The following is a 14,006-nucleotide window of genomic DNA, read 5'->3' as shown; positions in this document are numbered from 1 at the left end:
TTGAATATTTAGTTTTTAGCATTGGGCAAGAATTTAAATTTAAAGACAGCATAGCCTAATCCACACCTGTGGAGCCTAATCCCCTGGAACCTCTTTCTACAGAACGACTGGAAGATTCATCATGCAGGCTGGGTATTATTAATAACTGTGCTATTCTATCTCCTGGTGTAGTTACTGATATACCTCTTGGAGAACTAGCTATAATTTTTATTTCATCTTCATAATCGGGATCTATTACTCCAGGACTTATCATAAGTCCTTTTAGTGTAGAAGAACTGTGTCCCAATAATAAGCCTACTGTTCCTTGGGGAAGAGGTCCTTTTACTCCTGTGGGAATGATTTGAAGTCCCATCTCTGGAGTTAGTACTGCTCTGACGGAGGCGCACATGTCCAACCCTGCGCTCCCTCTAGTTTGCCTGATGAGGGATTTAATGGATAATGTGTCCTGGGCACTACCCTGATGGTGTTGCTGGGTTCCTCCATTGCCCCGTATATTTGTGGTTGTGGGCCCCAGAGCATTGGAGCGTTTTTTGGTAATGGAGCCCAATGCCTTTCTCCACGATATCGTGGGTAAACACTTGGTCCTTGTCCATTTTTTGATAACGGAGTACCCTCAATGGTGGTTTGAGAATGGCATTCATTAGCCCAATGTCTCCCTCTATGGTATCGTGGGCAAATACCTGGTATTCTATTCCTTTGATACCTAGCTTTGTTAAACTCTCCTCCTATGGGGCAACTCCTTTTAAAATGTCCTGTTTGTTCACAATTGTAGCATGTTTTTGTCCTGGCATCTAAAGCCTGTTGTACTGCTGCCAAGACTTGTCCTTGATCATTAATGTCTCTACATAATTTAATATATGTGTTTAAATCTTCATGTCTCCATGGTCTAATGACCTCTCTGCAGCAACGATTTCCTTGGTCATAAGCCAGTTGTTTTATAAATGGTATTGCTTGTTCTGTATCCCCCAAAATTCTGGAAGCTGTTTGAATAAGCCTGTCTACAAATTCAGCATAAGGTTCATTAGTTCCTTGTATTACCTTAGATAATTGTCCTTGTAAATCTCCATGTCCCTGTAAAGTTTTCCATGCCCTAACCGCATCTACAGTAGTTTGTGTGTATATGCCAGGATCATATTTAATTTGTTGCCCTTGACCCTCATAAAGTCCTTTTCCTAACAATATATCTAGATTTCTTTGAGGGTAACCAGCTGCTGCATTTCGCCTAGCTGTCTCCATGCAAAATTCCTCATTGGCAACCTTCCATAACAAATATTGTCCTCCATTTAGCACAGATTGACACACGTTAGCCCAATCTGCTGGCGTCATGTCCATGTTGGTAATGGATTTGACCATGCTCACAGTGAAGGGTGCTTGTGGGCCATAGGTTGTTACAGCTTCCTTTAATTGCTTCACTGTTTTGAAATCTAAAGCATGGTGAATTCGTTGCCCTCCTGCCTGCTCAAGTACAGGGCATGCTAATCTTTGGGGTCCTGCCGCAGGATTTCGTTCATCAACTACGGGAGTTGAGGGCCACTCAGCTGTAGATGGAGCTGTTGGTTGAATTACGCCCTCTGGTGATAGAATGGAGTTAGTAGCAGCCTCCTGTTGTAGGTCCCCCCCGATGATTGTTTGTCTTTTAAGCTTTCTTCCGTTAAATTTTCCTCTGTCTGACTAGCTCGAGAGACCTTCTCTTTTGCTTGACCTAACATGTTTTCTACCATAGTCTGGACCTCTAACAATTTACTTAACAGTCTTTCGGTTTGTTTTTTATTAATTTCTAATCTAATATAAAGGTAACGCAACCCAGTAAGATAGCATAAAATAATCCGAAACAGAATGAAACAAAAACGGAACAAAAATCGTTGTATCAATTTTCTCTTTCTCAGGGCTGAATAACTTCAAATCTTGAGCCAACCATTTTCCCCAGTTTGCCAGACAAAGTTCTAGGGACAGACAGCTTGGAACAAAAACAAAATAAATCAAAACAAGAACACATTGTTTTTTGAAATGGTCACCCATTCTCTCCCCTTCCCTCAGGGGCGAACAATTTTACTCACCTGCAAGCTTCAGGCGTCCCCCGCATGGGCCACCAATTGTCGCAGTCTGTCTGGGCACAAAATCACGAGCCACTCAAGCAGAAACAAACTTTATTTTTGAAGCTGCCGCCAATGCCCTGTACGCTCCCGGGATGATTGCCGACCGACCTACGCGGCATTCTCCCAAACCCCCACAGAACATCCCTCCTCTGGAATTCCCTCCTAGCACACTTCCCCAACCAATGGGAACCCTCCAGGAGTCCCGTAACAGGGCGAGGTGGACAGCAGGAGTCCAATATCCATATGAATGCAGATCTTAACATAATCATATCATCTCAATGGCTCGCTGGCATCACCTTTCAACCAAAAATGCCATGCATCATATTACTTGTCTGTGGCTCTTAGCAAAAAAGGGTTGAAAATGCAATTAAAAATGCACAATTTACTAGAGTTGATCCTAAAGAAATAGTGTATTTATTAATATTTCCAACTGAGCATATCCCAACAGGAGCCATATGGCAAAGATTAGGAGTTATTGAGTGGATTTATTTATCCCACTCCCCTCAAAAGACATTAATTCCTTTTCATGACTCTATTGCTCAATTAGTAATTAAAGGTAGAACTAGGATTTTATAATTAATTGGATCTGAGCCTGATATTATAATTATTCCATTTTCTGTTCAACAGAGTAATTGTCTTTTTCAAACTTGTAGCTTATGACAGATAGCTCTTGCTGATTTTCCTAGCCAGATAGATAGCCATTACCCTCGTGATAAGATTATCCAATTTGCATCATTAATGTCACTTATTTTTCCAAAGATTGTGCATGTACGCCCTATAGATGAAGCTTTCTCGTTGTTCACTGATGGTTTAAGCTCAGGTTAAGCAGGTTTTTATAGTTGTGTTCACACAGAGGTAATGCAAACTTCATACACTTCTGTCCAAAGAGCAGAGCTTAAAGCTCTGATTTGTGCCTTAAATTACTTTTCAAATGAGCCTATTACTATTTATTCTGACAGCTTATATGCAGTTGGAGTTACCAAAAATATTGAAACTTCAGTTATTGTGTATACATCATCACAAGAGTTATTTGAATTATTTCATAATTTAAAGAAGGCAGTGCTAATGCGAAAATACCCATGTTTCATAGGACACATATGAGCTCATACTAATCTTCCAGGACCTTTAATTTCAGGCAATGACCAAATTGATAAATTAGTAGCTTTTTGTCAACAGATGTCTTCATATAACTGTGAACAAGCTTCCCATTCCTTGCATCATCAAAATGCTTCTAGCTTACGTAAAAAATTTAATATTACCAGAGAACAAGCTCGTCAAAATGTAAGCCAATGCCCTAAGTGTGTTATTCACACTCCATCTCCACCATCAGGGGTAAATCCCCGTGGATTAAAACCAAATCAAATATGGCAAATGAATGTAATTCATATTCCTCTATTTGGTAAGCAATGTTATGTGCATGTCATAGTGGACAGCACGTACTAAGGAAAATACTTAATATGTAATTTCTCATTGCCTAGCAGCTTTTTCTGTGTTAGGATGCCCTATGCAGATTAAAACAGATAATGCACCATCTTATGTAAGTTCTTCTTTTCAACAATTTTGCCAAGAGTTTCAAATTAATCATAAAACAGGAATTCCTTATAACCCCTAAGGTCAAGCCATTGTGGAACGAGCTCATTTATCTATTAAGCTTCAATTACAAAAATTAAAAGGGAGGAATAGGGTTATGACTCCCCAAAATAGCCTCAATCATGCTTTGTTCATTTTAAATTTTTTAAACTGTGACGCAGAAGGTCACACAGCCACTGAGAGGCAAATGTCTCTCTTAGTAACAGGCCCTTTAGGCAGAGTTTTGTGGAAAGATTTACAGACTGGTCAATGAAAAGGCCCAGACCCAGTGATTATGTGGGGCAGAGGTCATGCTTATATTTTTCCAGAAGGTGCTTTTCGTCCTATCTGGGTGCCTGAACACGCAATCAGACATGGAAGAGATAGAACCAAGATTCAAGCGACTAAAGATTGACCCGGAGAAGCCCCCATCCAAAAGGAAGGGATATCAGAAAAAGACGAGGAAAAACCAGACTGACCCAGCCGAAAAGCTGATTTCATGGGAAGATGTAAAGAAGCTAACAACACAGGCTTCCCAAATAATTCAACTTCTAGGAAAGAATAGGACCCCAGTCTTGATGGTAGCAACAGTAATTGCCCTGCTGGGCTGTCATGTAAAGGGGAATCAGATAGACACTTACTGGACATATTTCCCAGATCCACCCCTGGTACACCCAGCTGTGTGGACTGGAGAATCTATTCCAGTGTTTACTAATGACTCATTCATGATGGGAGGATTTACAGATACTCATATTACTCCCAATCATGTGACTAGATTTAATTCTTCTGGCTACAGTGCCCAATTACCTTTGTGTTGGTCCCATAATAAACATGCTGGCTGTCTGAAAGTATCATTCGAGAAAAAGACAGTGATTGGTAGACCTATACTGAGAAATAATTCTATTTATGGAGACTTAAAACCTTATACTAGATCATTAATTAAGATGGGACTTTCACATAACAAGCCAGTCATTTCTGCAAAACCTCCACGGATACCCCACTGTCCAAATAGTTCTACAATTGAGATTGGCACCTTTCCTAGATGGATGGATTGTGTAAATACTTTTCCTGTACAACATAAGGTGTCTAAAGATAGTGGGTATATTTTAGACTGGTCTCCAAAAATTGATAAGAGACAATTACGAAAAAATTCTGTTACGACACCTGCAGGATTTGTTAGTAATATTTTGACTTACAGTGAGGGTGGTATTCAAAAGGATGTTTGGTGCTTAATTGCTGCCTCAGAATTTTTATATTTTACAGACAAGCCTTTACCAAAATTTGTTGGCAAGAAATGTAAGGAGGGATCGTGCTATGGATTATGAGCCTGAGTCTAATCTCTTTATGTTTTAATTATTGGAAATATAAAATTTAAATGGATAGATGACAGATATATTGTTACATGTAACAAATGTAACCTAACCAATTGTATTACTAGGTATAATGGAGGAAAAGGAGTGCTGATATTTCATCAGCCCTCTTTTGTTTTATTACCTGCTAATATTTCAGAGCCATGGCATACTGATACTGGTTTATAAGTTTTGCAGCAAATTAATGCCCAAGTAGCAAGACCTAAACGGCTATTGGAATTATAATTGTTGGTGTTTTTGCGTTAGTCTCTTTCATTGCCTCCATTGTTTCTGCATCTCTGACATTGTCTCAAAATATTCAGCATGCAAAATTTCTTAATAATTTAGCTCAAAATACTTCCAAGGCTCTGCATAATCAAGTAAATATTGATAAAAGGATTGAGACTGAATTAAACTCCTTAGAGGTGACTGTTATAGAATTATAGACATAGGTAATGAACTTTCAGCTTTACAATTTAAAGAAAGACTTAAATGCCATGCAAATTATAAATATGTTTGTGTTACAGCTGCCAAGTACAGTGCTTCTCTCTGGGATTGGAAGAAAGTTAAAAAGCATTTTTTTAGGTATTTGGCAAAATAATAATAATATTTTGGATCTTCTGGAACTTCATCACCATATCCAAGACATTCAAAATAATAGAGCTGATTTTTAGGATCCTTCTTCTTTTGCTAACCAAATATTGAAGGAGTTAAATGGATTTAACCCTGGAAATTTTCTTAAACACTCAGCCTGGTACATTATTGGATTGTTCTCTTTGCTCTCAATTCTCTTTTGTGTTGTAATTATAGGATGGCGAGTCTTCGGAACAAGAATGCAGAAACTCGAAAGAGTGAACCACCGCCTCATTTTTTTTAATGTTCTGTTTTATTTATTTTTTTTCTTTTTTTTATTGGTTGTTCACAACATTACAAAGCTCTTGACATATCATATTTATACATTAGATTGTAGTGGGTTATGAACTCTCAATTTTACCCCAAATGCAGATTGCAGAATCACGTCAGTTACACATCCACAATTTTACATAATGCCCTATTAGTAATTGTTGTATTCTGCTACCTTTCCTACCCCCTATTATCCCCCCTCCCCTTCCCTCACATCTTCTCTCTACCCCATCTACTGTAATTCATTTCTCTCCTTCTTTATTTTCCCATTCCCCTCACAACCTCCTATATGTAATTTTGTATAGCAATGAGGGTCTCCCTTCATTTCCATGCAATTTCCCTTTTCTCTCCCTTTCCCACCCATCTCATGTCTCTGTTTAATGTTAATCTTTTCTTCCTGCTCTTCCTCCTTGCTCTGTTCATAGTTGTTCTCATTATATCAAAGAAGTCATTTGGTATTTGTTTTTTAGGGATTGGCTAGCTTCACTAAGCATAATCTGCTCTAGTGCCATCCATTTCCCTGCAAATTCCATGATTTTGTCATTTTTAAGTGCTGTGTAATATTCCATGGTGTATAAATGCCACATTTTTTTTATCCATTCATCTATTGAACGGCATCTGGGTTGGTTCCACAGTCTAGCTATTGTGAATTGTGCTGCTATGAACATCGATGTGGCAGTATCCCTGTAGTACGCTCTTTTGAGGTCTTCAGGGAATAGTCCAAGAAGGGCAATAGCAGGGTCAAATGGTGGTTCCATTCCCAGCTTTCCCAGAAATCTCCATACTGCTTTCCAAATTGGCCGCACCAATTTGCAGTCCCACCAGCAATGTACAAGTGTACCCTTTTCTCCACATCCTCGCCAGCACTTGTTGTTGTTTGACTTTATAGTGGCTGCCAATCTTACTGGAGTGAGATGGTATCTTAGGGTGGTTTTGATTTGCATTTCTCTGACTGCTAGAGATGGTGAGCATTTTTTCATGTACTTGTTGATTGATTGTATATTCTCCTGTGAGAAGTGTCTGTTCAGGTCCTTGGCCCATTTGTTGATTGGGTTATTTTTTATCTTATTGTCTAATTTTTTTGAGTTCTTTGTATACTCTGGGTATTAGGGCTCTATCTGAAGTGTGAGGAGTAAAAATTTGTTCCCAGGATGTAGGCTCCCTATTTACCTCTCTTATTGTTTCTCTTGCTGAGAAAAAACTTTATAGTTTGAGTAAGTCCCATTTGTTGATTCTAGTTATTAACTCTTGTGCTATGGGTGTCCGATTAAGGAATTTGGAGCCCGACCCCACAATATGTAGATCGGAGCCAACTTTTTCTTCTATCATACGCAGAGTCTTTGATTTGATATCAAGCTCCTTGATCCATTTTGAGTTAACTTTTGTGCATGGCGAGAGAAAGGGATTCAGATTCATTTTGTTGCATATGGATTTCCAGTTTTCCCAGCACCATTTGTTGAAGATGCTATCCTTCCTCCATTGCATGCTTTTAGCCCCTTTATCAAATATAAGATCGTTGTAACTTTGTGGATTAGTCTCTGTGTCCTCTATTCTATACCATTGGTCCACGCGCCTGTTTTGGTACCAGTACCGTGCTGTTTTTGTCACTATTGCTCTGTAATATAGTTTGAAATCTGGTATCGCTATACTGCCTGATTCACACTTCCTGCTTAGAATTGCTTTTGCTATTCTGGGTCTTTTATTTTTCCATATGAATTTCATGATTGCTTTCTCTATTTCTTCAAGAAATGCTGTTGGGATTTTGATTGGCATTGCATTAAACCTATAGAGAACTTTTGGTAATATCGCCATTTTGATAATGTTAGTTCTGCCTATCCATGAACATGGTATATTTTTTCATCTTCTAAGATCTTCTTCTACTTCTCTCTTTAGGGCTCTGTAGTTTTCATTATATAAATCTTTCACCTCTTTTGTTAGGTTGATTCCCAAGTATTTTATTTTTTTCAAGGATATTGTGAATGGAGTGTTTTTCCTCATTTCCGTTTCAGAAGTTTTGTCGCTGATATACAGAAATGCCTTTGATTTATGCGTGTTGATTTTATATCCTGCCACTTTGCTGAATTCATTTATTAGTTCTAGTAGTTTCTTTGTAGACCCTTTTGGGTCTTCTAGGTATAGAATCATGTCTTCCGCAAATAGTGATAATTTAAGTTCTTCTTTTCCTATTTTTATGCCTTTAATTTCTTTTGTCTGTCTAATTGCTCTGGCCAGTGTCTCAAGAATTATATCAAACAGAAGTGGTGAGAGAGGGCATCCATGTCTTGTTCCAGATTTTAGAGGGGATGCCTTCAATTTTTCTCCATTCAGAATGATGCTAGCCTGAGGCTTAGCATAGATTGCTTTTACAATGTTGAGGTATGTTCCTGTTATCCCTAGTTTTTCTCGAGTTTTGAACATAAAGGGATGCTGTACTTTGTCCAATGCTTTCTCTACGTCTATTGAGATGATCATATGGTTCTTATTTTTAAGTCTATTGATGTGGTGAATAACATTTATTGATTTCCGTATATTGAACCAGCCTTGCATCCCAGGGATGAATCCTACTTGATCATGGTGCACAAGTTTTTTGATATGTTTTTGAATCTGATTCGCCAGAATTTTATTGAGGATTTTTGCATCTAGATTCATTAGAGATATTGGTCTGTAGTTTTCTTTCTTTGAGGTATCTTTGTCTGGTTTCAGAATCAGGGTGATGTTGGCCTCATAGAATGAATTTGGAAGAGCTCCCTCTTTTTCTATTTCCTGAAATAACTTGAAAAGTATTGGTATTAATTCTTCTTTAAAGGTTTTGTAAAACTCCGCTGTACATCCATCCGGTCCTGGGCTTTTCTTGGTTGGTAGTCTTTTGATGGCTTCTTCGGTTTCATCCATTGATATTGGTCTGTTCAAATTGTGTGTATCCTCCTGACTCAGTCTGGGAAAATCATATGACTTAAGAAATTTATCGATGTCTTCACTATCTTCTATTTTATTGGAATATAGGTTTTCAAAATAATTTCTAATTGTCTTCTGTATTTCTGTATCATCTGTTGTGATATTGCCTTTTTCATCCAATATGTTAGTAATTTGAGTTCTCTCTCTTCTTCTCTTCGTTAGCATGGCTAAAGGTCTGTCGATCTTATTTATTTTTTCGAAAAAACAACTTTTAGTTTTGTTAATTTTTTCAATAGTTTCTTTTGTTTCTATTTCATTCATTTCTGCTCTGATTTTAATTATTTCTTGCCTTCTGCTACATTTGCTGTTGTTTTGCTCTTCCTTTTCTAGGGCTTTGAGATGAAGTGTGAGCTCATTTGTTTGTTGCTTTTTTCTTTTTTTGAAGAATGACCTCCAGGCGATGAATTTCCCTCTTAAAACTGCTTTCATTGTGTCCCATAGATTCCGATATGTTGTGTCTGTATTTTCATTTATCTCTAAGAATATTTTTATTTCCTCCTTTATGTCTTCTGTAACCCATTGATCATTCAGTAACATATTGTTCATTTTCCATGTGATGTAGGATTTTTCCTTCCTTCTTTTAAATTGATTTCCAGTTTCATTCCATTATGATCAGATAAAATGCATGGTATTATCTCCACTTTTTTACATTTACTGAGGGTTGCCCCATGGCATAATATATGGTCTGTTTTTGAGAAGGATCCATGTGCTGCTGAGAAAAAAGTATATCTATTTGATGATGGTTGATATATTCTATATATGTCAGTTAAGTCTAGGTTATTGATTGTGGTATTGAGTTCTATAGTTTCCTTATTCAACTTTTGTTTGGAGGATCTGTCCAATGGTGAGAGAGGTGTGTTGAAGTCACCCATAATTATTGTGTTGTGGTCTACTTGATTCTTGAACTTGAGGATAATTTGTTTTATGAATGTCGCAGCACCATTATTTGGTGCATAAATATTGATAATTGTTATGTCTTGTTGGTGAATGGTTCCTTTTAACAGTATATAATGTCCTTCCTTATCCGTTTTGATTAACTTAGTCTTGAAGTCGATTTTATTCGATATGAGGATGGACACCCCTGCTTGCTTACGAGGACCGTGTGCGTGGTATATTTTTCCCATCCTTTCACCTTCAGCCTGTGTATGTCTTTTCCAGTCAGATGTGTCTCCTGGAGGCAGCATATTGTTGGATTTGTTTTTTAAATCCATGATACCAGCCTATGTCGCTTTATTGGAGAGTTTATGCCATTAACATTTAGAGTAACTATTGATATATGGTTTGTACTTCCAGCCATGTTTGATTATTTATCCTTTTTTTTAAAAAAAATTAGTTTGTTTCTCCATGATTATCTTTCTCCTCGCCCTCTGTCTTTACCAAGGCACTTCCAACTGATGGTTTTGGTTATTGTTTTTCATTTCTTCCTCGTGTAGTGTTTTGCTCAAAATTCTTTGCAATGCTGGTTTTCTGGCTGCAAATTCTTTTAACTTTTGTTTATCATGAAAGATTTTTATTTCATTGTCATACCTGAAACTTAATTTTGCTGGATACAGAATTCTTGGTTGGCATCCATTGTCTTTCAGTGTTTGAAATACATTGTTCCATGACCTTTTTGTTTTCAGCGTCTGTGATGAAAAATCCATTGTTAACCTTATTGGTTTACCCCTGAATGTAATCTGCCTCTTTTCTCTTGTAGCTTTTAATATTTTCTCTTTGTTCTGTATATTGGATATCTTCATAACAATGTGTCTTGGCGGTGGTCTACTGTTATTTTGTGTGCTCAGTGTCCTGTATGCATCTTCAATTTGTATATCTGTTTTCTTTTTTATTTCTGGAAAGTTTTCTGTAATTATTTCATTCAGCAAGTACTCATTCCCTTGGTTTGAAACTCTGTACCATCTTCTATCCCGATGACTCATAAGTTTGGTTTTTTTATGTTATCCCATAACTCTTGCATGTTTTTCTCGTGATTTTTTACCAGCCTTTTTGAGTTGGCTAGACTCTTTTCAAGATGATATATTTTGTCTTCATTATCTGAGGTTCTGGTTTCTACTTGCTCCACTCTGTTAGTGATACTCTCAATTGAGTTTTTAATTTGGTTTATCATTTCCTTCATTTCTAGAATTATTGTTTGATTATCTTTTATAATCTCTATCTCCTGATAAAGATGCTTAACTTCTTCTTTCATCTATTTATATAATTCATTCTCAATGTGTTCTTTCACTGCTTGAATTTGCTATCTCATGTCCTCTTTAAGGTTGCATTCCATCTGTCTAAGGTGTTCCTTGAGTTCTTTATATGACCATTTTTCTGATGACTCTAGGTCCTCCTGAATATTTAGGCTGTCTTGCATTGTTTGTACTTCTTTTCTTCCTTGGTTTTTTAAGCTGCTCATGTTACTTCTTGTTCTGTTTGACTGCTAAGTTACTCTTTACTCCTATAAATTTATTTGATGCTTGGGAGGAAAGGTATTAGAAGGGAAGGGAAGAAGTCACTAAGGCGAATGAGAGTAAGCAGGTAGAATTCAAAAAAGGGGGAATAAGAAAATTGAAAATAAATGAAAAGACAAAAGAAGAAAAAAATATGAAATAAAAAAAGAAAAAAAATTTTTAAACATAATAATAATAAAAAAATAAAAATTAAAATTAGAAGAAAAAAATTGAAAAAAATTTAAAAAACAACAAGAAAGAAAAATGAAAATGAAAGAAAAAACCCAAATCAAAAAAAAAAGAGAAAAAAAAACTAATAAATGCAGTCTTAGAGTTTGATTAACTTCTCTTCCAGTAGGTGGCGCTGTGCCCTCCAGGTCAAGTTTCTCCTGTCAATATGCAGAGAATTGTGTAGCAGCTCTTCCTCCCAGACTGGGTGAGTCTCCAATCCTGAGTGCCTAGGTCCTCCTCTTGTGTCTAGTCACTTCCCCACTTTTCCTTTAGCCAGGCCCCCTCATGGGTGCTGCTCACCACAATACTGGCTACACACCAGGTCTGCTGCTCCCAGGAACCCTGTTTTCAAGAACGACTGGGCACACTCTCTCTGTCTGCCATTCCCTCAGACCTGGAGCTTGGGGCTGAGAATCCTCAGCGAATTTTACTTGCCCTCCAGTAGCCACGCCCCCGGTAGCTGGTGCAAGAGACCTCAGGTGTCAGCACTGGTGGGAGCGGTAGCTGGGCGTTCTGCGCCGCGGGTCCCATGCCACGTCTGATTCCCTCGGTCTGGTATCGCGCTCACGGGAGAGCTGGGAGGGGCCCTTACGGGAGAGCTGGAAGGGGCCCTTAAGGTTTCCCCAATGTGTGGAGAGGGAAGGCTAGGGGATTATACACCTTTAGCCGCAGGTTTCAATGAAGTTATCTCCTCCGCCGCAGTCTGGTGACGTCAGTTCTCTGCCATGGTGGTATCTCTTGCAAATGGCGACAGTTCATTTCCCTTTGCTGGGTGACCAATGCAACAGGTGGGTCCTTACTGTCTCTCCCAAGCCCCGTTTCAAACCTGTGGCCACTACCTATGAAGGACCTATGAAGGCTCGGTAGGCATTTACCTCCAAAGGATCAGAAGGGCTGACCAGTTGTTTCAGCTGGATGGATTAGTGCTGAGTCACAGCTGTTTGTCTGCAGGAAGCAGGCAAACAGGAGCTTGAATTCAGCCGATCTGGGCTCCGTGTGTGTTCTGAGAGGTCCAGACTGATCGCCCCAGATCCATGTCAGCTCAGCATTGCCTAGTGATCCTGAGCAAACCGAATTTAGATTGTTTACGACTCCCTATGCCCGCACAGCTGGAGAGGTCAGAGACTTGATCTCTCCGCGTCAGCCACCATGTTGGAATCCCCACCGCCTCATTTTTAAGAGAAAAAAGGGAGAATATGTGGGAAGCCATTCTCGCATGTGATTGGGCACCTCCTGGATTGGGTGTGAGGCATTCTGGCCAAACTATGTCGGAGCTATCCCCACCCTCTCTAGGTGTGACAGCCTGTCTGTGTGGGGGTGTGACTGACCACTGACCCTGAGGCCAATCACTGACCCTGACCTTGGAATGCTGCTCCCTCGACCTTCATTGGATGGAATTTTCCCCTGAATTTCTTGTTCCCCAATAAAAGGCCACTCCCTGGTTGTTCTCTCTCTCTGTCCTGCTAGCCCTGAGTAAGCCTTGCTGCCCCACTGGGTGGTTCGAGGTGAGAGCCAGAGAGGTGAGAGCCGTCTCGGACCTGGTCATAGAAAAAGGTAATTGAGTCTGTGTGTTTTATTTTGATCTCACTACTTAACTTCTGTGCCATGAACCTCTTTAATGAAACCAGCGTGCTGGTCGCCTGGTGGACTCTCTTTCTCTTTATTCTTCGTAAAGCAGTCAGAGTAATGCTTAAAACATTAAATCATAAACATTGCAGCAGAAATCTTTTGGCATTCCAGTCTGACCAGGCCTTCGTATTTGTGCATCTGGACTCTACCTTCATTTGTCTCACCATCTCCTCTTCCCCACTCCTTTGTTCACACTTTCCTCCTCTGCCTGTGTCATGAAGCTGGTCCTTTCCTTGGAGAATGTCCATGTGCTGTTCCCTTTTCCCCTTGAACCCTTGATCATCTCCCATTCCACAATATCCTCACCATCATCTTTCATGTCTTGGTTCAAATGCCTCTTCTTCAGAAACTTCCCTGACCAATCTATCTGAAGAAGGTCCATGCCTGATCCAAGCCGCTCTTAGTCTCATTAGCCTATGTATTTTCTTTAGAGTATTTATCACTATCAGACTTTTTCTTTGTTCTTTGTTTACCTGCTTCTTGACTGACTCATCCAACTAAAATATAATCTACAGGAGAGCAGAAAACCCATATTATTCCTTTCTGAATTCCCAGGGCAATAATTTCAGGGAGTCTTTACATGTACATATGTATATCCAATTATTTTCATACTGCTCAGTGATAATTGACCTTAACCATTTGTTTTTCTGGGCCACAAGCTCACTGGAAGAAAAATAATTTGATTATTCAAATTTATAATCCAAGCACAAGTTTGTCTTCAATAACATTTGTTATATGAGTTAAGAAAGAGGTATAAGGAAGAAAGAAGAGGGAGGGAGAGGGACAGAGAGAGACATGGAGGGAGGGAGGGAGAGAGAGAAGGGGAGAGAGAGAGAGAGAGAGAG

This window comes from Ictidomys tridecemlineatus, chromosome 4 (genome assembly GCF_052094955.1).
Source record: "Ictidomys tridecemlineatus isolate mIctTri1 chromosome 4, mIctTri1.hap1, whole genome shotgun sequence".
In the NCBI taxonomy this organism is placed as follows: Eukaryota; Metazoa; Chordata; class Mammalia; order Rodentia; family Sciuridae; genus Ictidomys; species Ictidomys tridecemlineatus.
The sequence above is the reverse complement of the archived record's forward strand: the minus strand, read 5'-3'. Positions refer to the sequence as shown.